This window comes from Schistocerca nitens, chromosome 2, assembly GCF_023898315.1.
Source record: "Schistocerca nitens isolate TAMUIC-IGC-003100 chromosome 2, iqSchNite1.1, whole genome shotgun sequence".
Taxonomy (NCBI): domain Eukaryota; kingdom Metazoa; phylum Arthropoda; class Insecta; order Orthoptera; family Acrididae; genus Schistocerca; species Schistocerca nitens.
Window position 1 is genome coordinate 669,424,689 of NC_064615.1, and position 26,071 is coordinate 669,450,759.

General features: G+C 46.7%; 26 non-coding genes across 26 annotated transcripts; all 26 read left to right on the forward strand.

Moving 5' to 3' along the window:
• The first annotated feature begins 683 nt into the window (after nucleotides 1-683).
• On the forward strand, nucleotides 684-765 carry Trnas-gcu (transfer RNA serine (anticodon GCU)). Its single transcript has one exon. It is a non-coding gene; the product is annotated as a tRNA-Ser (tRNA).
• An 808-nt stretch (nucleotides 766-1,573) lies between these two features.
• Nucleotides 1,574-1,655, forward strand: Trnas-gcu (transfer RNA serine (anticodon GCU)). Its single transcript has one exon. It is a non-coding gene; the product is annotated as a tRNA-Ser (tRNA).
• Nucleotides 1,656-2,462: 807 nt separating this feature from the next.
• On the forward strand, nucleotides 2,463-2,544 carry Trnas-gcu (transfer RNA serine (anticodon GCU)). Its single transcript has one exon. It is a non-coding gene; the product is annotated as a tRNA-Ser (tRNA).
• Nucleotides 2,545-3,352: 808 nt separating this feature from the next.
• Nucleotides 3,353-3,434, forward strand: Trnas-gcu (transfer RNA serine (anticodon GCU)). Its single transcript has one exon. It is a non-coding gene; the product is annotated as a tRNA-Ser (tRNA).
• An 808-nt stretch (nucleotides 3,435-4,242) lies between these two features.
• Trnas-gcu (transfer RNA serine (anticodon GCU)) lies at nucleotides 4,243-4,324 on the forward strand. Its single transcript has one exon. It is a non-coding gene; the product is annotated as a tRNA-Ser (tRNA).
• An 808-nt stretch (nucleotides 4,325-5,132) lies between these two features.
• Trnas-gcu (transfer RNA serine (anticodon GCU)) lies at nucleotides 5,133-5,214 on the forward strand. Its single transcript has one exon. It is a non-coding gene; the product is annotated as a tRNA-Ser (tRNA).
• Nucleotides 5,215-6,022: 808 nt separating this feature from the next.
• Trnas-gcu (transfer RNA serine (anticodon GCU)) lies at nucleotides 6,023-6,104 on the forward strand. Its single transcript has one exon. It is a non-coding gene; the product is annotated as a tRNA-Ser (tRNA).
• Nucleotides 6,105-6,912: 808 nt separating this feature from the next.
• Nucleotides 6,913-6,994, forward strand: Trnas-gcu (transfer RNA serine (anticodon GCU)). Its single transcript has one exon. It is a non-coding gene; the product is annotated as a tRNA-Ser (tRNA).
• Nucleotides 6,995-7,802: 808 nt separating this feature from the next.
• On the forward strand, nucleotides 7,803-7,884 carry Trnas-gcu (transfer RNA serine (anticodon GCU)). Its single transcript has one exon. It is a non-coding gene; the product is annotated as a tRNA-Ser (tRNA).
• An 808-nt stretch (nucleotides 7,885-8,692) lies between these two features.
• On the forward strand, nucleotides 8,693-8,774 carry Trnas-gcu (transfer RNA serine (anticodon GCU)). Its single transcript has one exon. It is a non-coding gene; the product is annotated as a tRNA-Ser (tRNA).
• Nucleotides 8,775-9,582: 808 nt separating this feature from the next.
• On the forward strand, nucleotides 9,583-9,664 carry Trnas-gcu (transfer RNA serine (anticodon GCU)). The gene has a single exon. It is a non-coding gene; the product is annotated as a tRNA-Ser (tRNA).
• Nucleotides 9,665-10,472: 808 nt separating this feature from the next.
• Nucleotides 10,473-10,554, forward strand: Trnas-gcu (transfer RNA serine (anticodon GCU)). Its single transcript has one exon. It is a non-coding gene; the product is annotated as a tRNA-Ser (tRNA).
• An 808-nt stretch (nucleotides 10,555-11,362) lies between these two features.
• Nucleotides 11,363-11,444, forward strand: Trnas-gcu (transfer RNA serine (anticodon GCU)). The gene has a single exon. It is a non-coding gene; the product is annotated as a tRNA-Ser (tRNA).
• An 808-nt stretch (nucleotides 11,445-12,252) lies between these two features.
• Nucleotides 12,253-12,334, forward strand: Trnas-gcu (transfer RNA serine (anticodon GCU)). The gene has a single exon. It is a non-coding gene; the product is annotated as a tRNA-Ser (tRNA).
• An 808-nt stretch (nucleotides 12,335-13,142) lies between these two features.
• Trnas-gcu (transfer RNA serine (anticodon GCU)) lies at nucleotides 13,143-13,224 on the forward strand. The gene has a single exon. It is a non-coding gene; the product is annotated as a tRNA-Ser (tRNA).
• An 808-nt stretch (nucleotides 13,225-14,032) lies between these two features.
• On the forward strand, nucleotides 14,033-14,114 carry Trnas-gcu (transfer RNA serine (anticodon GCU)). The gene has a single exon. It is a non-coding gene; the product is annotated as a tRNA-Ser (tRNA).
• An 808-nt stretch (nucleotides 14,115-14,922) lies between these two features.
• On the forward strand, nucleotides 14,923-15,004 carry Trnas-gcu (transfer RNA serine (anticodon GCU)). The gene has a single exon. It is a non-coding gene; the product is annotated as a tRNA-Ser (tRNA).
• An 808-nt stretch (nucleotides 15,005-15,812) lies between these two features.
• Trnas-gcu (transfer RNA serine (anticodon GCU)) lies at nucleotides 15,813-15,894 on the forward strand. The gene has a single exon. It is a non-coding gene; the product is annotated as a tRNA-Ser (tRNA).
• Nucleotides 15,895-16,702: 808 nt separating this feature from the next.
• Nucleotides 16,703-16,784, forward strand: Trnas-gcu (transfer RNA serine (anticodon GCU)). Its single transcript has one exon. It is a non-coding gene; the product is annotated as a tRNA-Ser (tRNA).
• Nucleotides 16,785-17,592: 808 nt separating this feature from the next.
• Trnas-gcu (transfer RNA serine (anticodon GCU)) lies at nucleotides 17,593-17,674 on the forward strand. The gene has a single exon. It is a non-coding gene; the product is annotated as a tRNA-Ser (tRNA).
• An 808-nt stretch (nucleotides 17,675-18,482) lies between these two features.
• Trnas-gcu (transfer RNA serine (anticodon GCU)) lies at nucleotides 18,483-18,564 on the forward strand. Its single transcript has one exon. It is a non-coding gene; the product is annotated as a tRNA-Ser (tRNA).
• An 808-nt stretch (nucleotides 18,565-19,372) lies between these two features.
• Nucleotides 19,373-19,454, forward strand: Trnas-gcu (transfer RNA serine (anticodon GCU)). Its single transcript has one exon. It is a non-coding gene; the product is annotated as a tRNA-Ser (tRNA).
• An 808-nt stretch (nucleotides 19,455-20,262) lies between these two features.
• Nucleotides 20,263-20,344, forward strand: Trnas-gcu (transfer RNA serine (anticodon GCU)). The gene has a single exon. It is a non-coding gene; the product is annotated as a tRNA-Ser (tRNA).
• An 808-nt stretch (nucleotides 20,345-21,152) lies between these two features.
• On the forward strand, nucleotides 21,153-21,234 carry Trnas-gcu (transfer RNA serine (anticodon GCU)). The gene has a single exon. It is a non-coding gene; the product is annotated as a tRNA-Ser (tRNA).
• Nucleotides 21,235-22,042: 808 nt separating this feature from the next.
• Trnas-gcu (transfer RNA serine (anticodon GCU)) lies at nucleotides 22,043-22,124 on the forward strand. The gene has a single exon. It is a non-coding gene; the product is annotated as a tRNA-Ser (tRNA).
• An 808-nt stretch (nucleotides 22,125-22,932) lies between these two features.
• Trnas-gcu (transfer RNA serine (anticodon GCU)) lies at nucleotides 22,933-23,014 on the forward strand. Its single transcript has one exon. It is a non-coding gene; the product is annotated as a tRNA-Ser (tRNA).
• The last annotated feature ends 3,057 nt before the right edge of the window (nucleotides 23,015-26,071 follow it).

The following is a 26,071-nucleotide window of genomic DNA, read 5'->3' on the forward strand; positions in this document are numbered from 1 at the left end:
CCAGATGGAAGGAAACAACATTCGATTGCGCACGCCTTTTCGAATCAAACATCATCTCAAGACCTATAAAGGAAACGAAGTTTGGCACCTTGCTGGTGTTTGGGAAGGGTGCGTTCTAATTCATATTTAAGTGCTTACTTCTCGCAGTCATTTTAACGTATCGAGCCTATAATACCCCCAACTGTAGCACAAGTGTCGCCTTTCGACAGTTTGCTTTCCGTTCGGCCGCCATATACGGAAGCGATCTGATAGGGCCAGGCTCCATCGCCAACTGCAGGAGCTTCTGCTCTCACAAATCGGCTAGGAAGAACGTGGTTTGCTCTTCGTAAGAAACTTGAAAGCAACGTCAGCGATGAGGTCAACAGAGGTGACAAATAAATGTTGCGAATCAAGATAATCGCGTCGTTGCAGTAATTGTTATACTGAATGCACAGGACATTTCTCATTTGCATTAGACAACGCTACACGACGATTCGGTGCTTATTTCTGCAGTAAGTAAGTGGGCCGCCTACTTTCCCCCGATCGGATACCGACGTGGACGGATGCCATCATTAAATGATTCACGAGTGGGACTGCAGCAGGGCATTACAGCGTTAACACCAGCCACAGTACGATGCGTTTTCGAATCGACAAACGACTTCTTTCCGAAAGGTCTAGCGATGGACTCAGATTCCGAAGCATCAGACGAGGTGGCCGAGTGGTTAAGGCGTTGGACTGCTAATCCAATGTGCTCTGCACGCGTGGGTTCGAATCCCATCCTCGTCGAAGAATTTTACGTAAGGCATCCATTTCGGATCCCGCCTTCTACATGCGAAACGCTACTCAGTAGCAACAGTGGAACGTGTAGGTGGCAGATAACATCAGCAAGAAATATGAAACTAAACCGCCTACCAGATGGAAGGAAACAACATTCGATTGCGCACGCCTTTTCGAATCAAACATCATCTCAAGACCTATAAAGGAAACGAAGTTTGGCACCTTGCTGGTGTTTGGGAAGGGTGCGTTCTAATTCATATTTAAGTGCTTACTTCTCGCAGTCATTTTAACGTATCGAGCCTATAATACCCCCAACTGTAGCACAAGTGTCGCCTTTCGACAGTTTGCTTTCCGTTCGGCCGCCATATACGGAAGCGATCTGATAGGGCCGGGCTCCATCGCCAACTGCAGGAGCTTCTGCTCTCACAAATCGGCTAGGAAGAACGTGGTTTGCTCTTCGTAAGAAACTTGAAAGCAACGTCAGCGATGAGGTCAACAGAGGTGACAAATAAATGTTGCGAATCAAGATAATCGCGTCGTTGCAGTAATTGTTATACTGAATGCACAGGACATTTCTCATTTGCATTAGACAACGCTACACGACGATTCGGTGCTTATTTCTGCAGTAAGTAAGTGGGCCGCCTACTTTCCCCCGATCGGATACCGACGTGGACGGATGCCATCATTAAATGATTCACGAGTGGGACTGCAGCAGGGCATTACAGCGTTAACACCAGCCACAGTACGATGCGTTTTCGAATCGACAAACGACTTCCTTCCGAAAGGTCTAGCGATGGACTCAGATTCCGAAGCATCAGACGAGGTGGCCGAGTGGTTAAGGCGTTGGACTGCTAATCCAATGTGCTCTGCACGCGTGGGTTCGAATCCCATCCTCGTCGAAGAATTTTACGTAAGGCATCCATTTCGGATCCCGCCTTCTACATGCGAAACGCTACTCAGTAGCAACAGTGGAACGTGTAGGTGGCAGATAACATCAGCAAGAAATATGAAACTAAACCGCCTACCAGATGGAAGGAAACAACATTCGATTGCGCACGCCTTTTCGAATCAAACATCATCTCAAGACCTATAAAGGAAACGAAGTTTGGCACCTTGCTGGTGTTTGGGAAGGGTGCGTTCTAATTCATATTTAAGTGCTTACTTCTCGCAGTCATTTTAACGTATCGAGCCTATAATACCCCAACTGTAGCACAACTGTCGCCTTTCGACAGTCTGCTTTCCGTTCGGCCGCCATATACGGAAGCGATCTGATAGGGCCAGGCTCCATCGCCAACTGCAGGAGCTTCTGCTCTCACAAATCGGCTAGGAAGAACGTGGTTTGCTCTTCGTAAGAAACTTGAAAGCAACGTCAGCGATGAGGTCAACAGAGGTGACAAATAAATGTTGCGAATCAAGATAATCGCGTCGTTGCAGTAATTGTTATACTGAATGCACAGGACATTTCTCATTTGCATTAGACAACGCTACACGACGATTCGGTGCTTATTTCTGCAGTAAGTAAGTGGGCCGCCTACTTTCCCCCGATCGGATACCGACGTGGACGGATGCCATCATTAAATGATTCACGAGTGGGACTGCAGCAGGGCATTACAGCGTTAACACCAGCCACAGTACGATGCGTTTTCGAATCGACAAACGACTTCTTTCCGAGAGGTCTAGCGATGGACTCAGATTCCGAAGCATCAGACGAGGTGGCCGAGTGGTTAAGGCGTTGGACTGCTAATCCAATGTGCTCTGCACGCGTGGGTTCGAATCCCATCCTCGTCGAAGAAATTTACGTAAGGCATCCATTTCGGATCCCGCCTTCTACATGCGAAACGCTACTCAGTAGCAACAGTGGAACGTGTAGGTGGCAGATAACATCAGCAAGAAATATGAAACTAAACCGCCTACCAGATGGAAGGAAACAACATTCGATTGCGCACGCCTTTTCGAATCAAACATCATCTCAAGACCTATAAAGGAAACGAAGTTTGGCACCTTGCTGGTGTTTGGGAAGGGTGCGTTCTAATTCATATTTAAGTGCTTACTTCTCGCAGTCATTTTAACGTATCGAGCCTATAATACCCCCAACTGTAGCACAAGTGTCGCCTTTCGACAGTTTGCTTTCCGTTCGGCCGCCATATACGGAAGCGATCTGATAGGGCCAGGCTCCATCGCCAACTGCAGGAGCTTCTGCTCTCACAAATCGGCTAGGAAGAACGTGGTTTGCTCTTCGTAAGAAACTTGAAAGCAACGTCAGCGATGAGGTCAACAGAGGTGACAAATAAATGTTGCGAATCAAGATAATCGCGTCGTTGCAGTAATTGTTATACTGAATGCACAGGACATTTCTCATTTGCATTAGACAACGCTACACGACGATTCGGTGCTTATTTCTGCAGTAAGTAAGTGGGCCGCCTACTTTCCCCCGATCGGATACCGACGTGGACGGATGCCATCATTAAATGATTCACGAGTGGGACTGCAGCAGGGCATTACAGCGTTAACACCAGCCACAGTACGATGCGTTTTCGAATCGACAAACGACTTCTTTCCGAAAGGTCTAGCGATGGACTCAGATTCCGAAGCATCAGACGAGGTGGCCGAGTGGTTAAGGCGTTGGACTGCTAATCCAATGTGCTCTGCACGCGTGGGTTCGAATCCCATCCTCGTCGAAGAATTTTACGTAAGGCATCCATTTCGGATCCCGCCTTCTACATGCGAAACGCTACTCAGTAGCAACAGTGGAACGTGTAGGTGGCAGATAACATCAGCAAGAAATATGAAACTAAACCGCCTACCAGATGGAAGGAAACAACATTCGATTGCGCACGCCTTTTCGAATCAAACATCATCTCAAGACCTATAAAGGAAACGAAGTTTGGCACCTTGCTGGTGTTTGGGAAGGGTGCGTTCTAATTCATATTTAAGTGCTTACTTCTCGCAGTCATTTTAACGTATCGAGCCTATAATACCCCCAACTGTAGCACAAGTGTCGCCTTTCGACAGTTTGCTTTCCGTTCGGCCGCCATATACGGAAGCGATCTGATAGGGCCAGGCTCCATCGCCAACTGCAGGAGCTTCTGCTCTCACAAATCGGCTAGGAAGAACGTGGTTTGCTCTTCGTAAGAAACTTGAAAGCAACGTCAGCGATGAGGTCAACAGAGGTGACAAATAAATGTTGCGAATCAAGATAATCGCGTCGTTGCAGTAATTGTTATACTGAATGCACAGGACATTTCTCATTTGCATTAGACAACGCTACACGACGATTCGGTGCTTATTTCTGCAGTAAGTAAGTGGGCCGCCTACTTTCCCCCGATCGGATACCGACGTGGACGGATGCCATCATTAAATGATTCACGAGTGGGACTGCAGCAGGGCATTACAGCGTTAACACCAGCCACAGTACGATGCGTTTTCGAATCGACAAACGACTTCTTTCCGAAAGGTCTAGCGATGGACTCAGATTCCGAAGCATCAGACGAGGTGGCCGAGTGGTTAAGGCGTTGGACTGCTCATCCAGTGTGCTCTGCACGCGTGGGTTCGAATCCCATCCTCGTCGAAGAATTTTACGTAAGGCATCCATTTCGGATCCCGCCTTCTACATGCGAAACGCTACTCAGTAGCAACAGTGGAACGTGTAGGTGGCAGATAACATCAGCAAGAAATATGAAACTAAACCGCCTACCAGATGGAAGGAAACAACATTCGATTGCGCACGCCTTTTCGAATCAAACATCATCTCAAGACCTATAAAGGAAACGAAGTTTGGCACCTTGCTGGTGTTTGGGAAGGGTGCGTTCTAATTCATATTTAAGTGCTTACTTCTCGCAGTCATTTTAACGTATCGAGCCTATAATACCCCCAACTGTAGCACAACTGTCGCCTTTCGACAGTCTGCTTTCCGTTCGGCCGCCATATACGGAAGCGATCTGATAGGGCCAGGCTCCATCGCCAACTGCAGGAGCTTCTGCTCTCACAAATCGGCTAGGAAGAACGTGGTTTGCTCTTCGTAAGAAACTTGAAAGCAACGTCAGCGATGAGGTCAACAGAGGTGACAAATAAATGTTGCGAATCAAGATAATCGCGTCGTTGCAGTAATTGTTATACTGAATGCACAGGACATTTCTCATTTGCATTAGACAACACTACACGACGATTCGGTGCTTATTTCTGCAGTAAGTAAGTGGGCCGCCTACTTTCCCCCGATCGGATACCGACGTGGACGGATGCCATCATTAAATGATTCACGAGTGGGACTGCAGCAGGGCATTACAGCGTTAACACCAGCCACAGTACGATGCGTTTTCGAATCGACAAACGACTTCTTTCCGAAAGGTCTAGCGATGGACTCAGATTCCGAAGCATCAGACGAGGTGGCCGAGTGGTTAAGGCGTTGGACTGCTAATCCAATGTGCTCTGCACGCGTGGGTTCGAATCCCATCCTCGTCGAAGAATTTTACGTAAGGCATCCATTTCGGATCCCGCCTTCTACATGCGAAACGCTACTCAGTAGCAACAGTGGAACGTGTAGGTGGCAGATAACATCAGCAAGAAATATGAAACTAAACCGCCTACCAGATGGAAGGAAACAACATTCGATTGCGCACGCCTTTTCGAATCAAACATCATCTCAAGACCTATAAAGGAAACGAAGTTTGGCACCTTGCTGGTGTTTGGGAAGGGTGCGTTCTAATTCATATTTAAGTGCTTACTTCTCGCAGTCATTTTAACGTATCGAGCCTATAATACCCCCAACTGTAGCACAAGTGTCGCCTTTCGACAGTTTGCTTTCCGTTCGGCCGCCATATACGGAAGCGATCTGATAGGGCCAGGCTCCATCGCCAACTGCAGGAGCTTCTGCTCTCACAAATCGGCTAGGAAGAACGTGGTTTGCTCTTCGTAAGAAACTTGAAAGCAACGTCAGCGATGAGGTCAACAGAGGTGACAAATAAATGTTGCGAATCAAGATAATCGCGTCGTTGCAGTAATTGTTATACTGAATGCACAGGACATTTCTCATTTGCATTAGACAACGCTACACGACGATTCGGTGCTTATTTCTGCAGTAAGTAAGTGGGCCGCCTACTTTCCCCCGATCGGATACCGACGTGGACGGATGCCATCATTAAATGATTCACGAGTGGGACTGCAGCAGGGCATTACAGCGTTAACACCAGCCACAGTACGATGCGTTTTCGAATCGACAAACGACTTCTTTCCGAAAGGTCTAGCGATGGACTCAGATTCCGAAGCATCAGACGAGGTGGCCGAGTGGTTAAGGCGTTGGACTGCTAATCCAATGTGCTCTGCACGCGTGGGTTCGAATCCCATCCTCGTCGAAGAATTTTACGTAAGGCATCCATTTCGGATCCCGCCTTCTACATGCGAAACGCTACTCAGTAGCAACAGTGGAACGTGTAGGTGGCAGATAACATCAGCAAGAAATATGAAACTAAACCGCCTACCAGATGGAAGGAAACAACATTCGATTGCGCACGCCTTTTCGAATCAAACATCATCTCAAGACCTATAAAGGAAACGAAGTTTGGCACCTTGCTGGTGTTTGGGAAGGGTGCGTTCTAATTCATATTTAAGTGCTTACTTCTCGCAGTCATTTTAACGTATCGAGCCTATAATACCCCCAACTGTAGCACAAGTGTCGCCTTTCGACAGTTTGCTTTCCGTTCGGCCGCCATATACGGAAGCGATCTGATAGGGCCAGGCTCCATCGCCAACTGCAGGAGCTTCTGCTCTCACAAATCGGCTAGGAAGAACGTGGTTTGCTCTTCGTAAGAAACTTGAAAGCAACGTCAGCGATGAGGTCAACAGAGGTGACAAATAAATGTTGCGAATCAAGATAATCGCGTCGTTGCAGTAATTGTTATACTGAATGCACAGGACATTTCTCATTTGCATTAGACAACGCTACACGACGATTCGGTGCTTATTTCTGCAGTAAGTAAGTGGGCCGCCTACTTTCCCCCGATCGGATACCGACGTGGACGGATGCCATCATTAAATGATTCACGAGTGGGACTGCAGCAGGGCATTACAGCGTTAACACCAGCCACAGTACGATGCGTTTTCGAATCGACAAACGACTTCTTTCCGAAAGGTCTAGCGATGGACTCAGATTCCGAAGCATCAGACGAGGTGGCCGAGTGGTTAAGGCGTTGGACTGCTCATCTAATGTGCTCTGCACGCGTGGGTTCGAATCCCATCCTCGTCGAAGAATTTTACGTAAGGCATCCATTTCGGATCCCGCCTTCTACATGCGAAACGCTACTCAGTAGCAACAGTGGAACGTGTAGGTGGCAGATAACATCAGCAAGAAATATGAAACTAAACCGCCTACCAGATGGAAGGAAACAACATTCGATTGCGCACGCCTTTTCGAATCAAACATCATCTCAAGACCTATAAAGGAAACGAAGTTTGGCACCTTGCTGGTGTTTGGGAAGGGTGCGTTCTAATTCATATTTAAGTGCTTACTTCTCGCAGTCATTTTAACGTATCGAGCCTATAATACCCCCAACTGTAGCACAACTGTCGCCTTTCGACAGTTTGCTTTCCGTTCGGCCGCCATATACGGAAGCGATCTGATAGGGCCGGGCTCCATCGCCAACTGCAGGAGCTTCTGCTCTCACAAATCGGCTAGGAAGAACGTGGTTTGCTCTTCGTAAGAAACTTGAAAGCAACGTCAGCGATGAGGTCAACAGAGGTGACAAATAAATGTTGCGAATCAAGATAATCGCGTCGTTGCAGTAATTGTTATACTGAATGCACAGGACATTTCTCATTTGCATTAGACAACGCTACACGACGATTCGGTGCTTATTTCTGCAGTAAGTAAGTGGGCCGCCTACTTTCCCCCGATCGGATACCGACGTGGACGGATGCCATCATTAAATGATTCACGAGTGGGACTGCAGCAGGGCATTACAGCGTTAACACCAGCCACAGTACGATGCGTTTTCGAATCGACAAACGACTTCTTTCCGAAAGGTCTAGCGATGGACTCAGATTCCGAAGCATCAGACGAGGTGGCCGAGTGGTTAAGGCGTTGGACTGCTCATCCAATGTGCTCTGCACGCGTGGGTTCGAATCCCATCCTCGTCGAAGAATTTTACGTAAGGCATCCATTTCGGATCCCGCCTTCTACATGCGAAACGCTACTCAGTAGCAACAGTGGAACGTGTAGGTGGCAGATAACATCAGCAAGAAATATGAAACTAAACCGCCTACCAGATGGAAGGAAACAACATTCGATTGCGCACGCCTTTTCGAATCAAACATCATCTCAAGACCTATAAAGGAAACGAAGTTTGGCACCTTGCTGGTGTTTGGGAAGGGTGCGTTCTAATTCATATTTAAGTGCTTACTTCTCGCAGTCATTTTAACGTATCGAGCCTATAATACCCCCAACTGTAGCACAACTGTCGCCTTTCGACAGTTTGCTTTCCGTTCGGCCGCCATATACGGAAGCGATCTGATAGGGCCGGGCTCCATCGCCAACTGCAGGAGCTTCTGCTCTCACAAATCGGCTAGGAAGAACGTGGTTTGCTCTTCGTAAGAAACTTGAAAGCAACGTCAGCGATGAGGTCAACAGAGGTGACAAATAAATGTTGCGAATCAAGATAATCGCGTCGTTGCAGTAATTGTTATACTGAATGCACAGGACATTTCTCATTTGCATTAGACAACGCTACACGACGATTCGGTGCTTATTTCTGCAGTAAGTAAGTGGGCCGCCTACTTTCCCCCGATCGGATACCGACGTGGACGGATGCCATCATTAAATGATTCACGAGTGGGACTGCAGCAGGGCATTACAGCGTTAACACCAGCCACAGTACGATGCGTTTTCGAATCGACAAACGACTTCTTTCCGAAAGGTCTAGCGATGGACTCAGATTCCGAAGCATCAGACGAGGTGGCCGAGTGGTTAAGGCGTTGGACTGCTCATCCAATGTGCTCTGCACGCGTGGGTTCGAATCCCATCCTCGTCGAAGAATTTTACGTAAGGCATCCATTTCGGATCCCGCCTTCTACATGCGAAACGCTACTCAGTAGCAACAGTGGAACGTGTAGGTGGCAGATAACATCAGCAAGAAATATGAAACTAAACCGCCTACCAGATGGAAGGAAACAACATTCGATTGCGCACGCCTTTTCGAATCAAACATCATCTCAAGACCTATAAAGGAAACGAAGTTTGGCACCTTGCTGGTGTTTGGGAAGGGTGCGTTCTAATTCATATTTAAGTGCTTACTTCTCGCAGTCATTTTAACGTATCGAGCCTATAATACCCCCAACTGTAGCACAACTGTCGCCTTTCGACAGTCTGCTTTCCGTTCGGCCGCCATATACGGAAGCGATCTGATAGGGCCAGGCTCCATCGCCAACTGCAGGAGCTTCTGCTCTCACAAATCGGCTAGGAAGAACGTGGTTTGCTCTTCGTAAGAAACTTGAAAGCAACGTCAGCGATGAGGTCAACAGAGGTGACAAATAAATGTTGCGAATCAAGATAATCGCGTCGTTGCAGTAATTGTTATACTGAATGCACAGGACATTTCTCATTTGCATTAGACAACGCTACACGACGATTCGGTGCTTATTTCTGCAGTAAGTAAGTGGGCCGCCTACTTTCCCCCGATCGGATACCGACGTGGACGGATGCCATCATTAAATGATTCACGAGTGGGACTGCAGCAGGGCATTACAGCGTTAACACCAGCCACAGTACGATGCGTTTTCGAATCGACAAACGACTTCTTTCCGAGAGGTCTAGCGATGGACTCAGATTCCGAAGCATCAGACGAGGTGGCCGAGTGGTTAAGGCGTTGGACTGCTAATCCAATGTGCTCTGCACGCGTGGGTTCGAATCCCATCCTCGTCGAAGAATTTTACGTAAGGCATCCATTTCGGATCCCGCCTTCTACATGCGAAACGCTACTCAGTAGCAACAGTGGAACGTGTAGGTGGCAGATAACATCAGCAAGAAATATGAAACTAAACCGCCTACCAGATGGAAGGAAACAACATTCGATTGCGCACGCCTTTTCGAATCAAACATCATCTCAAGACCTATAAAGGAAACGAAGTTTGGCACCTTGCTGGTGTTTGGGAAGGGTGCGTTCTAATTCATATTTAAGTGCTTACTTCTCGCAGTCATTTTAACGTATCGAGCCTATAATACCCCCAACTGTAGCACAAGTGTCGCCTTTCGACAGTTTGCTTTCCGTTCGGCCGCCATATACGGAAGCGATCTGATAGGGCCAGGCTCCATCGCCAACTGCAGGAGCTTCTGCTCTCACAAATCGGCTAGGAAGAACGTGGTTTGCTCTTCGTAAGAAACTTGAAAGCAACGTCAGCGATGAGGTCAACAGAGGTGACAAATAAATGTTGCGAATCAAGATAATCGCGTCGTTGCAGTAATTGTTATACTGAATGCACAGGACATTTCTCATTTGCATTAGACAACGCTACACGACGATTCGGTGCTTATTTCTGCAGTAAGTAAGTGGGCCGCCTACTTTCCCCCGATCGGATACCGACGTGGACGGATGCCATCATTAAATGATTCACGAGTGGGACTGCAGCAGGGCATTACAGCGTTAACACCAGCCACAGTACGATGCGTTTTCGAATCGACAAACGACTTCTTTCCGAAAGGTCTAGCGATGGACTCAGATTCCGAAGCATCAGACGAGGTGGCCGAGTGGTTAAGGCGTTGGACTGCTAATCCAATGTGCTCTGCACGCGTGGGTTCGAATCCCATCCTCGTCGAAGAATTTTACGTAAGGCATCCATTTCGGATCCCGCCTTCTACATGCGAAACGCTACTCAGTAGCAACAGTGGAACGTGTAGGTGGCAGATAACATCAGCAAGAAATATGAAACTAAACCGCCTACCAGATGGAAGGAAACAACATTCGATTGCGCACGCCTTTTCGAATCAAACATCATCTCAAGACCTATAAAGGAAACGAAGTTTGGCACCTTGCTGGTGTTTGGGAAGGGTGCGTTCTAATTCATATTTAAGTGCTTACTTCTCGCAGTCATTTTAACGTATCGAGCCTATAATACCCCCAACTGTAGCACAAGTGTCGCCTTTCGACAGTTTGCTTTCCGTTCGGCCGCCATATACGGAAGCGATCTGATAGGGCCAGGCTCCATCGCCAACTGCAGGAGCTTCTGCTCTCACAAATCGGCTAGGAAGAACGTGGTTTGCTCTTCGTAAGAAACTTGAAAGCAACGTCAGCGATGAGGTCAACAGAGGTGACAAATAAATGTTGCGAATCAAGATAATCGCGTCGTTGCAGTAATTGTTATACTGAATGCACAGGACATTTCTCATTTGCATTAGACAACGCTACACGACGATTCGGTGCTTATTTCTGCAGTAAGTAAGTGGGCCGCCTACTTTCCCCCGATCGGATACCGACGTGGACGGATGCCATCATTAAATGATTCACGAGTGGGACTGCAGCAGGGCATTACAGCGTTAACACCAGCCACAGTACGATGCGTTTTCGAATCGACAAACGACTTCTTTCCGAAAGGTCTAGCGATGGACTCAGATTCCGAAGCATCAGACGAGGTGGCCGAGTGGTTAAGGCGTTGGACTGCTAATCCAATGTGCTCTGCACGCGTGGGTTCGAATCCCATCCTCGTCGAAGAATTTTACGTAAGGCATCCATTTCGGATCCCGCCTTCTACATGCGAAACGCTACTCAGTAGCAACAGTGGAACGTGTAGGTGGCAGATAACATCAGCAAGAAATATGAAACTAAACCGCCTACCAGATGGAAGGAAACAACATTCGATTGCGCACGCCTTTTCGAATCAAACATCATCTCAAGACCTATAAAGGAAACGAAGTTTGGCACCTTGCTGGTGTTTGGGAAGGGTGCGTTCTAATTCATATTTAAGTGCTTACTTCTCGCAGTCATTTTAACGTATCGAGCCTATAATACCCCCAACTGTAGCACAACTGTCGCCTTTCGACAGTTTGCTTTCCGTTCGGCCGCCATATACGGAAGCGATCTGATAGGGCCGGGCTCCATCGCCAACTGCAGGAGCTTCTGCTCTCACAAATCGGCTAGGAAGAACGTGGTTTGCTCTTCGTAAGAAACTTGAAAGCAACGTCAGCGATGAGGTCAACAGAGGTGACAAATAAATGTTGCGAATCAAGATAATCGCGTCGTTGCAGTAATTGTTATACTGAATGCACAGGACATTTCTCATTTGCATTAGACAACGCTACACGACGATTCGGTGCTTATTTCTGCAGTAAGTAAGTGGGCCGCCTACTTTCCCCCGATCGGATACCGACGTGGACGGATGCCATCATTAAATGATTCACGAGTGGGACTGCAGCAGGGCATTACAGCGTTAACACCAGCCACAGTACGATGCGTTTTCGAATCGACAAACGACTTCTTTCCGAAAGGTCTAGCGATGGACTCAGATTCCGAAGCATCAGACGAGGTGGCCGAGTGGTTAAGGCGTTGGACTGCTCATCCAATGTGCTCTGCACGCGTGGGTTCGAATCCCATCCTCGTCGAAGAATTTTACGTAAGGCATCCATTTCGGATCCCGCCTTCTACATGCGAAACGCTACTCAGTAGCAACAGTGGAACGTGTAGGTGGCAGATAACATCAGCAAGAAATATGAAACTAAACCGCCTACCAGATGGAAGGAAACAACATTCGATTGCGCACGCCTTTTCGAATCAAACATCATCTCAAGACCTATAAAGGAAACGAAGTTTGGCACCTTGCTGGTGTTTGGGAAGGGTGCGTTCTAATTCATATTTAAGTGCTTACTTCTCGCAGTCATTTTAACGTATCGAGCCTATAATACCCCCAACTGTAGCACAACTGTCGCCTTTCGACAGTTTGCTTTCCGTTCGGCCGCCATATACGGAAGCGATCTGATAGGGCCGGGCTCCATCGCCAACTGCAGGAGCTTCTGCTCTCACAAATCGGCTAGGAAGAACGTGGTTTGCTCTTCGTAAGAAACTTGAAAGCAACGTCAGCGATGAGGTCAACAGAGGTGACAAATAAATGTTGCGAATCAAGATAATCGCGTCGTTGCAGTAATTGTTATACTGAATGCACAGGACATTTCTCATTTGCATTAGACAACGCTACACGACGATTCGGTGCTTATTTCTGCAGTAAGTAAGTGGGCCGCCTACTTTCCCCCGATCGGATACCGACGTGGACGGATGCCATCATTAAATGATTCACGAGTGGGACTGCAGCAGGGCATTACAGCGTTAACACCAGCCACAGTACGATGCGTTTTCGAATCGACAAACGACTTCTTTCCGAAAGGTCTAGCGATGGACTCAGATTCCGAAGCATCAGACGAGGTGGCCGAGTGGTTAAGGCGTTGGACTGCTCATCCAATGTGCTCTGCACGCGTGGGTTCGAATCCCATCCTCGTCGAAGAATTTTACGTAAGGCATCCATTTCGGATCCCGCCTTCTACATGCGAAACGCTACTCAGTAGCAACAGTGGAACGTGTAGGTGGCAGATAACATCAGCAAGAAATATGAAACTAAACCGCCTACCAGATGGAAGGAAACAACATTCGATTGCGCACGCCTTTTCGAATCAAACATCATCTCAAGACCTATAAAGGAAACGAAGTTTGGCACCTTGCTGGTGTTTGGGAAGGGTGCGTTCTAATTCATATTTAAGTGCTTACTTCTCGCAGTCATTTTAACGTATCGAGCCTATAATACCCCCAACTGTAGCACAACTGTCGCCTTTCGACAGTCTGCTTTCCGTTCGGCCGCCATATACGGAAGCGATCTGATAGGGCCAGGCTCCATCGCCAACTGCAGGAGCTTCTGCTCTCACAAATCGGCTAGGAAGAACGTGGTTTGCTCTTCGTAAGAAACTTGAAAGCAACGTCAGCGATGAGGTCAACAGAGGTGACAAATAAATGTTGCGAATCAAGATAATCGCGTCGTTGCAGTAATTGTTATACTGAATGCACAGGACATTTCTCATTTGCATTAGACAACGCTACACGACGATTCGGTGCTTATTTCTGCAGTAAGTAAGTGGGCCGCCTACTTTCCCCCGATCGGATACCGACGTGGACGGATGCCATCATTAAATGATTCACGAGTGGGACTGCAGCAGGGCATTACAGCGTTAACACCAGCCACAGTACGATGCGTTTTCGAATCGACAAACGACTTCTTTCCGAGAGGTCTAGCGATGGACTCAGATTCCGAAGCATCAGACGAGGTGGCCGAGTGGTTAAGGCGTTGGACTGCTAATCCAATGTGCTCTGCACGCGTGGGTTCGAATCCCATCCTCGTCGAAGAATTTTACGTAAGGCATCCATTTCGGATCCCGCCTTCTACATGCGAAACGCTACTCAGTAGCAACAGTGGAACGTGTAGGTGGCAGATAACATCAGCAAGAAATATGAAACTAAACCGCCTACCAGATGGAAGGAAACAACATTCGATTGCGCACGCCTTTTCGAATCAAACATCATCTCAAGACCTATAAAGGAAACGAAGTTTGGCACCTTGCTGGTGTTTGGGAAGGGTGCGTTCTAATTCATATTTAAGTGCTTACTTCTCGCAGTCATTTTAACGTATCGAGCCTATAATACCCCCAACTGTAGCACAAGTGTCGCCTTTCGACAGTTTGCTTTCCGTTCGGCCGCCATATACGGAAGCGATCTGATAGGGCCAGGCTCCATCGCCAACTGCAGGAGCTTCTGCTCTCACAAATCGGCTAGGAAGAACGTGGTTTGCTCTTCGTAAGAAACTTGAAAGCAACGTCAGCGATGAGGTCAACAGAGGTGACAAATAAATGTTGCGAATCAAGATAATCGCGTCGTTGCAGTAATTGTTATACTGAATGCACAGGACATTTCTCATTTGCATTAGACAACGCTACACGACGATTCGGTGCTTATTTCTGCAGTAAGTAAGTGGGCCGCCTACTTTCCCCCGATCGGATACCGACGTGGACGGATGCCATCATTAAATGATTCACGAGTGGGACTGCAGCAGGGCATTACAGCGTTAACACCAGCCACAGTACGATGCGTTTTCGAATCGACAAACGACTTCTTTCCGAAAGGTCTAGCGATGGACTCAGATTCCGAAGCATCAGACGAGGTGGCCGAGTGGTTAAGGCGTTGGACTGCTAATCCAATGTGCTCTGCACGCGTGGGTTCGAATCCCATCCTCGTCGAAGAATTTTACGTAAGGCATCCATTTCGGATCCCGCCTTCTACATGCGAAACGCTACTCAGTAGCAACAGTGGAACGTGTAGGTGGCAGATAACATCAGCAAGAAATATGAAACTAAACCGCCTACCAGATGGAAGGAAACAACATTCGATTGCGCACGCCTTTTCGAATCAAACATCATCTCAAGACCTATAAAGGAAACGAAGTTTGGCACCTTGCTGGTGTTTGGGAAGGGTGCGTTCTAATTCATATTTAAGTGCTTACTTCTCGCAGTCATTTTAACGTATCGAGCCTATAATACCCCCAACTGTAGCACAAGTGTCGCCTTTCGACAGTTTGCTTTCCGTTCGGCCGCCATATACGGAAGCGATCTGATAGGGCCAGGCTCCATCGCCAACTGCAGGAGCTTCTGCTCTCACAAATCGGCTAGGAAGAACGTGGTTTGCTCTTCGTAAGAAACTTGAAAGCAACGTCAGCGATGAGGTCAACAGAGGTGACAAATAAATGTTGCGAATCAAGATAATCGCGTCGTTGCAGTAATTGTTATACTGAATGCACAGGACATTTCTCATTTGCATTAGACAACGCTACACGACGATTCGGTGCTTATTTCTGCAGTAAGTAAGTGGGCCGCCTACTTTCCCCCGATCGGATACCGACGTGGACGGATGCCATCATTAAATGATTCACGAGTGGGACTGCAGCAGGGCATTACAGCGTTAACACCAGCCACAGTACGATGCGTTTTCGAATCGACAAACGACTTCTTTCCGAAAGGTCTAGCGATGGACTCAGATTCCGAAGCATCAGACGAGGTGGCCGAGTGGTTAAGGCGTTGGACTGCTCATCCAATGTGCTCTGCACGCGTGGGTTCGAATCCCATCCTCGTCGAAGAATTTTACGTAAGGCATCCATTTCGGATCCCGCCTTCTACATGCGAAACGCTACTCAGTAGCAACAGTGGAACGTGTAGGTGGCAGATAACATCAGCAAGAAATATGAAACTAAACCGCCTACCAGATGGAAGGAAACAACATTCGATTGCGCACGCCTTTTCGAATCAAACATCATCTCAAGACCTATAAAGGAAACGAAGTTTGGCACCTTGCTGGTGTTTGGGAAGGGTGCGTTCTAATTCATATTTAAGTGCTTACTTCTCGCAGTCATTTTAACGTATCGAGCCTATAATACCCCCAACTGTAGCACAACTGTCGCCTTTCGACAGTTTGCTTTCCGTTCGGCCGCCATATACGGAAGCGATCTGATAGGGCCGGGCTCCATCGCCAACTGCAGGAGCTTCTGCTCTCACAAATCGGCTAGGAAGAACGTGGTTTGCTCTTCGTAAGAAACTTGAAAGCAACGTCAGCGATGAGGTCAACAGAGGTGACAAATAAATGTTGCGAATCAAGATAATCGCGTCGTTGCAGTAATTGTTATACTGAATGCACAGGACATTTCTCATTTGCATTAGACAACGCTACACGACGATTCGGTGCTTATTTCTGCAGTAAGTAAGTGGGCCGCCTACTTTCCCCCGATCGGATACCGACGTGGACGGATGCCATCATTAAATGATTCACGAGTGGGACTGCAGCAGGGCATTACAGCGTTAACACCAGCCACAGTACGATGCGTTTTCGAATCGACAAACGACTTCTTTCCGAAAGGTCTAGCGATGGACTCAGATTCCGAAGCATCAGACGAGGTGGCCGAGTGGTTAAGGCGTTGGACTGCTCATCCAATGTGCTCTGCACGCGTGGGTTCGAATCCCATCCTCGTCGAAGAATTTTACGTAAGGCATCCATTTCGGATCCCGCCTTCTACATGCGAAACGCTACTCAGTAGCAACAGTGGAACGTGTAGGTGGCAGATAACATCAGCAAGAAATATGAAACTAAACCGCCTACCAGATGGAAGGAAACAACATTCGATTGCGCACGCCTTTTCGAATCAAACATCATCTCAAGACCTATAAAGGAAACGAAGTTTGGCACCTTGCTGGTGTTTGGGAAGGGTGCGTTCTAATTCATATTTAAGTGCTTACTTCTCGCAGTCATTTTAACGTATCGAGCCTATAATACCCCCAACTGTAGCACAACTGTCGCCTTTCGACAGTCTGCTTTCCGTTCGGCCGCCATATACGGAAGCGATCTGATAGGGCCAGGCTCCATCGCCAACTGCAGGAGCTTCTGCTCTCACAAATCGGCTAGGAAGAACGTGGTTTGCTCTTCGTAAGAAACTTGAAAGCAACGTCAGCGATGAGGTCAACAGAGGTGACAAATAAATGTTGCGAATCAAGATAATCGCGTCGTTGCAGTAATTGTTATACTGAATGCACAGGACATTTCTCATTTGCATTAGACAACGCTACACGACGATTCGGTGCTTATTTCTGCAGTAAGTAAGTGGGCCGCCTACTTTCCCCCGATCGGATACCGACGTGGACGGATGCCATCATTAAATGATTCACGAGTGGGACTGCAGCAGGGCATTACAGCGTTAACACCAGCCACAGTACGATGCGTTTTCGAATCGACAAACGACTTCTTTCCGAGAGGTCTAGCGATGGACTCAGATTCCGAAGCATCAGACGAGGTGGCCGAGTGGTTAAGGCGTTGGACTGCTAATCCAATGTGCTCTGCACGCGTGGGTTCGAATCCCATCCTCGTCGAAGAATTTTACGTAAGGCATCCATTTCGGATCCCGCCTTCTACATGCGAAACGCTACTCAGTAGCAACAGTGGAACGTGTAGGTGGCAGATAACATCAGCAAGAAATATGAAACTAAACCGCCTACCAGATGGAAGGAAACAACATTCGATTGCGCACGCCTTTTCGAATCAAACATCATCTCAAGACCTATAAAGGAAACGAAGTTTGGCACCTTGCTGGTGTTTGGGAAGGGTGCGTTCTAATTCATATTTAAGTGCTTACTTCTCGCAGTCATTTTAACGTATCGAGCCTATAATACCCCCAACTGTAGCACAAGTGTCGCCTTTCGACAGTTTGCTTTCCGTTCGGCCGCCATATACGGAAGCGATCTGATAGGGCCAGGCTCCATCGCCAACTGCAGGAGCTTCTGCTCTCACAAATCGGCTAGGAAGAACGTGGTTTGCTCTTCGTAAGAAACTTGAAAGCAACGTCAGCGATGAGGTCAACAGAGGTGACAAATAAATGTTGCGAATCAAGATAATCGCGTCGTTGCAGTAATTGTTATACTGAATGCACAGGACATTTCTCATTTGCATTAGACAACGCTACACGACGATTCGGTGCTTATTTCTGCAGTAAGTAAGTGGGCCGCCTACTTTCCCCCGATCGGATACCGACGTGGACGGATGCCATCATTAAATGATTCACGAGTGGGACTGCAGCAGGGCATTACAGCGTTAACACCAGCCACAGTACGATGCGTTTTCGAATCGACAAACGACTTCTTTCCGAAAGGTCTAGCGATGGACTCAGATTCCGAAGCATCAGACGAGGTGGCCGAGTGGTTAAGGCGTTGGACTGCTAATCCAATGTGCTCTGCACGCGTGGGTTCGAATCCCATCCTCGTCGAAGAATTTTACGTAAGGCATCCATTTCGGATCCCGCCTTCTACATGCGAAACGCTACTCAGTAGCAACAGTGGAACGTGTAGGTGGCAGATAACATCAGCAAGAAATATGAAACTAAACCGCCTACCAGATGGAAGGAAACAACATTCGATTGCGCACGCCTTTTCGAATCAAACATCATCTCAAGACCTATAAAGGAAACGAAGTTTGGCACCTTGCTGGTGTTTGGGAAGGGTGCGTTCTAATTCATATTTAAGTGCTTACTTCTCGCAGTCATTTTAACGTATCGAGCCTATAATACCCCCAACTGTAGCACAAGTGTCGCCTTTCGACAGTTTGCTTTCCGTTCGGCCGCCATATACGGAAGCGATCTGATAGGGCCAGGCTCCATCGCCAACTGCAGGAGCTTCTGCTCTCACAAATCGGCTAGGAAGAACGTGGTTTGCTCTTCGTAAGAAACTTGAAAGCAACGTCAGCGATGAGGTCAACAGAGGTGACAAATAAATGTTGCGAATCAAGATAATCGCGTCGTTGCAGTAATTGTTATACTGAATGCACAGGACATTTCTCATTTGCATTAGACAACGCTACACGACGATTCGGTGCTTATTTCTGCAGTAAGTAAGTGGGCCGCCTACTTTCCCCCGATCGGATACCGACGTGGACGGATGCCATCATTAAATGATTCACGAGTGGGACTGCAGCAGGGCATTACAGCGTTAACACCAGCCACAGTACGATGCGTTTTCGAATCGACAAACGACTTCTTTCCGAAAGGTCTAGCGATGGACTCAGATTCCGAAGCATCAGACGAGGTGGCCGAGTGGTTAAGGCGTTGGACTGCTCATCCAATGTGCTCTGCACGCGTGGGTTCGAATCCCATCCTCGTCGAAGAATTTTACGTAAGGCATCCATTTCGGATCCCGCCTTCTACATGCGAAACGCTACTCAGTAGCAACAGTGGAACGTGTAGGTGGCAGATAACATCAGCAAGAAATATGAAACTAAACCGCCTACCAGATGGAAGGAAACAACATTCGATTGCGCACGCCTTTTCGAATCAAACATCATCTCAAGACCTATAAAGGAAACGAAGTTTGGCACCTTGCTGGTGTTTGGGAAGGGTGCGTTCTAATTCATATTTAAGTGCTTACTTCTCGCAGTCATTTTAACGTATCGAGCCTATAATACCCCCAACTGTAGCACAAGTGTCGCCTTTCGACAGTTTGCTTTCCGTTCGGCCGCCATATACGGAAGCGATCTGATAGGGCCAGGCTCCATCGCCAACTGCAGGAGCTTCTGCTCTCACAAATCGGCTAGGAAGAACGTGGTTTGCTCTTCGTAAGAAACTTGAAAGCAACGTCAGCGATGAGGTCAACAGAGGTGACAAATAAATGTTGCGAATCAAGATAATCGCGTCGTTGCAGTAATTGTTATACTGAATGCACAGGACATTTCTCATTTGCATTAGACAACGCTACACGACGATTCGGTGCTTATTTCTGCAGTAAGTAAGTGGGCCGCCTACTTTCCCCCGATCGGATACCGACGTGGACGGATGCCATCATTAAATGATTCACGAGTGGGACTGCAGCAGGGCATTACAGCGTTAACACCAGCCACAGTACGATGCGTTTTCGAATCGACAAACGACTTCTTTCCGAAAGGTCTAGCGATGGACTCAGATTCCGAAGCATCAGACGAGGTGGCCGAGTGGTTAAGGCGTTGGACTGCTAATCCAATGTGCTCTGCACGCGTGGGTTCGAATCCCATCCTCGTCGAAGAATTTTACGTAAGGCATCCATTTCGGATCCCGCCTTCTACATGCGAAACGCTACTCAGTAGCAACAGTGGAACGTGTAGGTGGCAGATAACATCAGCAAGAAATATGAAACTAAACCGCCTACCAGATGGAAGGAAACAACATTCGATTGCGCACGCCTTTTCGAATCAAACATCATCTCAAGACCTATAAAGGAAACGAAGTTTGGCACCTTGCTGGTGTTTGGGAAGGGTGCGTTCTAATTCATATTTAAGTGCTTACTTCTCGCAGTCATTTTAACGTATCGAGCCTATAATACCCCCAACTGTAGCACAAGTGTCGCCTTTCGACAGTTTGCTTTCCGTTCGGCCGCCATATACGGAAGCGATCTGATAGGGCCAGGCTCCATCGCCAACTGCAGGAGCTTCTGCTCTCACAAATCGGCTAGGAAGAACGTGGTTTGCTCTTCGTAAGAAACTTGAAAGCAACGTCAGCGATGAGGTCAACAGAGGTGACAAATAAATGTTGCGAATCAAGATAATCGCGTCGTTGCAGTAATTGTTATACTGAATGCACAGGACATTTCTCATTTGCATTAGACAACGCTACACGACGATTCGGTGCTTATTTCTGCAGTAAGTAAGTGGGCCGCCTACTTTCCCCCGATCGGATACCGACGTGGACGGATGCCATCATTAAATGATTCACGAGTGGGACTGCAGCAGGGCATTACAGCGTTAACACCAGCCACAGTACGATGCGTTTTCGAATCGACAAACGACTTCTTTCCGAAAGGTCTAGCGATGGACTCAGATTCCGAAGCATCAGACGAGGTGGCCGAGTGGTTAAGGCGTTGGACTGCTAATCCAATGTGCTCTGCACGCGTGGGTTCGAATCCCATCCTCGTCGAAGAATTTTACGTAAGGCATCCATTTCGGATCCCGCCTTCTACATGCGAAACGCTACTCAGTAGCAACAGTGGAACGTGTAGGTGGCAGATAACATCAGCAAGAAATATGAAACTAAACCGCCTACCAGATGGAAGGAAACAACATTCGATTGCGCACGCCTTTTCGAATCAAACATCATCTCAAGACCTATAAAGGAAACGAAGTTTGGCACCTTGCTGGTGTTTGGGAAGGGTGCGTTCTAATTCATATTTAAGTGCTTACTTCTCGCAGTCATTTTAACGTATCGAGCCTATAATACCCCCAACTGTAGCACAAGTGTCGCCTTTCGACAGTTTGCTTTCCGTTCGGCCGCCATATACGGAAGCGATCTGATAGGGCCAGGCTCCATCGCCAACTGCAGGAGCTTCTGCTCTCACAAATCGGCTAGGAAGAACGTGGTTTGCTCTTCGTAAGAAACTTGAAAGCAACGTCAGCGATGAGGTCAACAGAGGTGACAAATAAATGTTGCGAATCAAGATAATCGCGTCGTTGCAGTAATTGTTATACTGAATGCACAGGACATTTCTCATTTGCATTAGACAACGCTACACGACGATTCGGTGCTTATTTCTGCAGTAAGTAAGTGGGCCGCCTACTTTCCCCCGATCGGATACCGACGTGGACGGATGCCATCATTAAATGATTCACGAGTGGGACTGCAGCAGGGCATTACAGCGTTAACACCAGCCACAGTACGATGCGTTTTCGAATCGACAAACGACTTCTTTCCGAAAGGTCTAGCGATGGACTCAGATTCCGAAGCATCAGACGAGGTGGCCGAGTGGTTAAGGCGTTGGACTGCTAATCCAATGTGCTCTGCACGCGTGGGTTCGAATCCCATCCTCGTCGAAGAATTTTACGTAAGGCATCCATTTCGGATCCCGCCTTCTACATGCGAAACGCTACTCAGTAGCAACAGTGGAACGTGTAGGTGGCAGATAACATCAGCAAGAAATATGAAACTAAACCGCCTACCAGATGGAAGGAAACAACATTCGATTGCGCACGCCTTTTCGAATCAAACATCATCTCAAGACCTATAAAGGAAACGAAGTTTGGCACCTTGCTGGTGTTTGGGAAGGGTGCGTTCTAATTCATATTTAAGTGCTTACTTCTCGCAGTCATTTTAACGTATCGAGCCTATAATACCCCCAACTGTAGCACAACTGTCGCCTTTCGACAGTTTGCTTTCCGTTCGGCCGCCATATACGGAAGCGATCTGATAGGGCCAGGCTCCATCGCCAACTGCAGGAGCTTCTGCTCTCACAAATCGGCTAGGAAGAACGTGGTTTGCTCTTCGTAAGAAACTTGAAAGCAACGTCAGCGATGAGGTCAACAGAGGTGACAAATAAATGTTGCGAATCAAGATAATCGCGTCGTTGCAGTAATTGTTATACTGAATGCACAGGACATTTCTCATTTGCATTAGACAACGCTACACGACGATTCGGTGCTTATTTCTGCAGTAAGTAAGTGGGCCGCCTACTTTCCCCCGATCGGATACCGACGTGGACGGATGCCATCATTAAATGATTCACGAGTGGGACTGCAGCAGGGCATTACAGCGTTAACACCAGCCACAGTACGATGCGTTTTCGAATCGACAAACGACTTCTTTCCGAAAGGTCTAGCGATGGACTCAGATTCCGAAGCATCAGACGAGGTGGCCGAGTGGTTAAGGCGTTGGACTGCTAATCCAATGTGCTCTGCACGCGTGGGTTCGAATCCCATCCTCGTCGAAGAATTTTACGTAAGGCATCCATTTCGGATCCCGCCTTCTACATGCGAAACGCTACTCAGTAGCAACAGTGGAACGTTATAACGATATGTTTACGTGATGTATATACATAAACATACAGTTATAAATGTCCCCGTTCGTAGTCTCTAATTATAACAATATGTTACTTTTGTGCTGTAACATATAGCTATAATCAGCGGTGGAAACGTATTTGCGAACGCCGACCTTCTGCGGCTGTTTCTTGTTGGATCGTCTGATCAGTCGGAAGTTGCATTGCAGAGGAGAGTAAATGCCTATTCAAAATATAATTATTTTGGATAGCTCAACATGAATTTCCTAAGGGACCGTAGTTTATCATGCATTTACCAGTAGAATATGGCGCGGAGAAAATATTTCGCCGCATGCAACCTCCGTCCGAACTCGACGAAAGAATTCGTGACTATGAACTCTCTATTTGGCAGAAACATATAGAAAATTAAATAATTTCATGAAGAAGTGAGACATAGATTCTATAGTAAATGAATAGTCCATACACCAGTTCCATTTAACTCTGAATTTATGGCAATTAATAGACGAACTTACACTGCAATGAAAAAATTAACATGGATGCCGTTTTGACTGGCACTTCTCTTAATGAAAACAATTCCTTTTGACGTTTTCACATACACGTCGCACAATAAATCTACTGCTAGGCACTTTTAGTATTACACATTTACTTTACACTAGAACAATATTAATTTTGACAATAATAATACGGCGGCAAGACATGCGCGTCCGACACAAGTTACAGGAGACAACAGAAGAATGAGTAACTGTTCATCGAGAATATCTCGTACATCTAAACAAAATGTGTAAAAATGTTCTTCTTCTGTCCGTTTTTCGCGCCGCGGTTTTCAAAGTCAATAACTCACAGCATCTCTGACGGCGCTTCGACAATAAACAAGTTACATCACAGGTCGTTCACCTTTTACATTTTCGCAACATTATTTGCTAACTGTAGCTGTCGCCGAGCGACTGCTCGATTAGTGAATGATTTAAAATGATAAGGCAATCACATAATGTTACATTGCCTTCCATGGGAATCTTGGAAATCAAGGAGATTACCAAGATTCACATGTCGCCGTTAACATTATGGGATTGAGTACTTTACAGATTTACAGTGATCAAACACAGTATTCCTGTCATTTGATTATTAGGATTACACAAATATGGTGATCTCTCATTCATAGACAAAGTCAGTTCTTAGGGTAAAGATACACAAAAAAATTTAAAAACTAAGACAGTAAATCTACGAAGTTTACAATGGACATTATACATTATACTCATTACAGTCCTTTTTTTTTTTACAGAGTTCATACCGACCATCTTTGTGGCCTCAAGTTATTGTCCAGAGCTCATAGGCTCTTTGCTCCTGAAAGAAAACACATAGGATTCATCTTTTTATACACACATAATTCTCGCACAATTCTCACACATGGAATTTCTCACACGTGTCCATTTTTATACACATATAGTTCTCACACATGGAATTTCTCACACGTGTCCATTTTCCATTGCTCACTAGTTGTTATAATGTTTACGCTTTCATTGTTTGTGTATTGACAGGAAAGTTAAAATTTGATTCTTCTCCAGGTGAAGCATATGCCTTGAGAAGTTGGATCGCTACTTTGCGGTCTCCGAGTAGAAAACTTTTCATCAGCTCTGGCGGGCGAGTCTCACTCGCACGTTACGTACACACGTTACATGTAACAAAAAATATAAATACCCATTAGTCTAAGAACTAAGCTTAAATCTAATTTTAGGACTTGGGATTCATAGGAATTTGACTTTGTCACAATTCGCGTGTGGTTTGGCTGTTCGCATTTCATTCACGGGCTATAACATTAGCATAGTTGTGAACTCATATAAGAGTCTTTTATTTTGGGAGCGGCTTTCATGGAAAGTCCGTTTCGTCGAACTGCAGCGGGAGTGCTGTGCAAGTACATCACTTTAAATTTATCGCGTTTGTTGCGTCGAAGGACGTTGACACAGGCTGATTGTTAGAGCTGAATCGCAACTTCGAGGCGCTCACCAGCCTCCATGCGGTACTTCAGCTTTTCCGTGCACGGTTCAGTGAACACGTTGCGTCGATGGTGTTGTGGTTTGCTGAGCTGGTGCGGAGGGACGAGGATTACCAGGGACAGAGACTCCATTGAAACCATCCCTGTCTCCACATTTTCCAGCCGATTTTGAAGATTTTAAGGTAGGCTAGCGCTCGCACTTTGCAAAGCAGCTAACACACTTGATTTCCGATGCACTGCACGTAATCACATCACCGCCTTCGGTTACACAACCGGACTATCATTGTCCGTCGGCCTATCTGCACGTTTAACACTTTTAATCTTCATCGTGAATGAAATTATCACTTACTTACAACAACGATGCATTGCTTCGTCTCTGTGGCAGACTTCCACACCATTTTAAGCCTTCACTTATACACTACTATGTACACAATTTTTTACAGTTTATAATCAAATAGTTTGTCTCACTTTGAAGCTTGCTAATTGAGAGCTTCGTTTATCATGTCCATTTCAATTTCTGTTACTTTGTTGGTAACTATCTTTAACATTTCGCTTTACATTGTTCATCATATTTCTCTAAGACTAATTATGCTTTTAGTTCAGTCACAATACATTAGTTTCTCCGTTCTGTTAGCAATTATTATTATTTTAATTCATTTCAATCGTTCTTTCTATTTATTAGATTCATTAAAGTTATCACTGTCATTTCAACAAAAATTCTCTTTTTACTAGATGTGAGGATCAATCAGTCACATTTGATCGCCCTCTCACATGAGAACAGAACACCATTCAAGAAAATATTCAAATTCCTTATCGCGATCTCGGTTTCCGTCTCGGATTGACTTTAAAAGGAAAAAATAAAAACATTTCAAAACTAGCTTTTCCCGATTTCGTTCACGCGTTTCCTTTTGAAAATCGTATGCCAAACCAGTCTTCCACGTCAACCGCATTTCTCAATCTGTGACGTCAAGTCTACGGGACGGGTTCAGGCGGGTTAG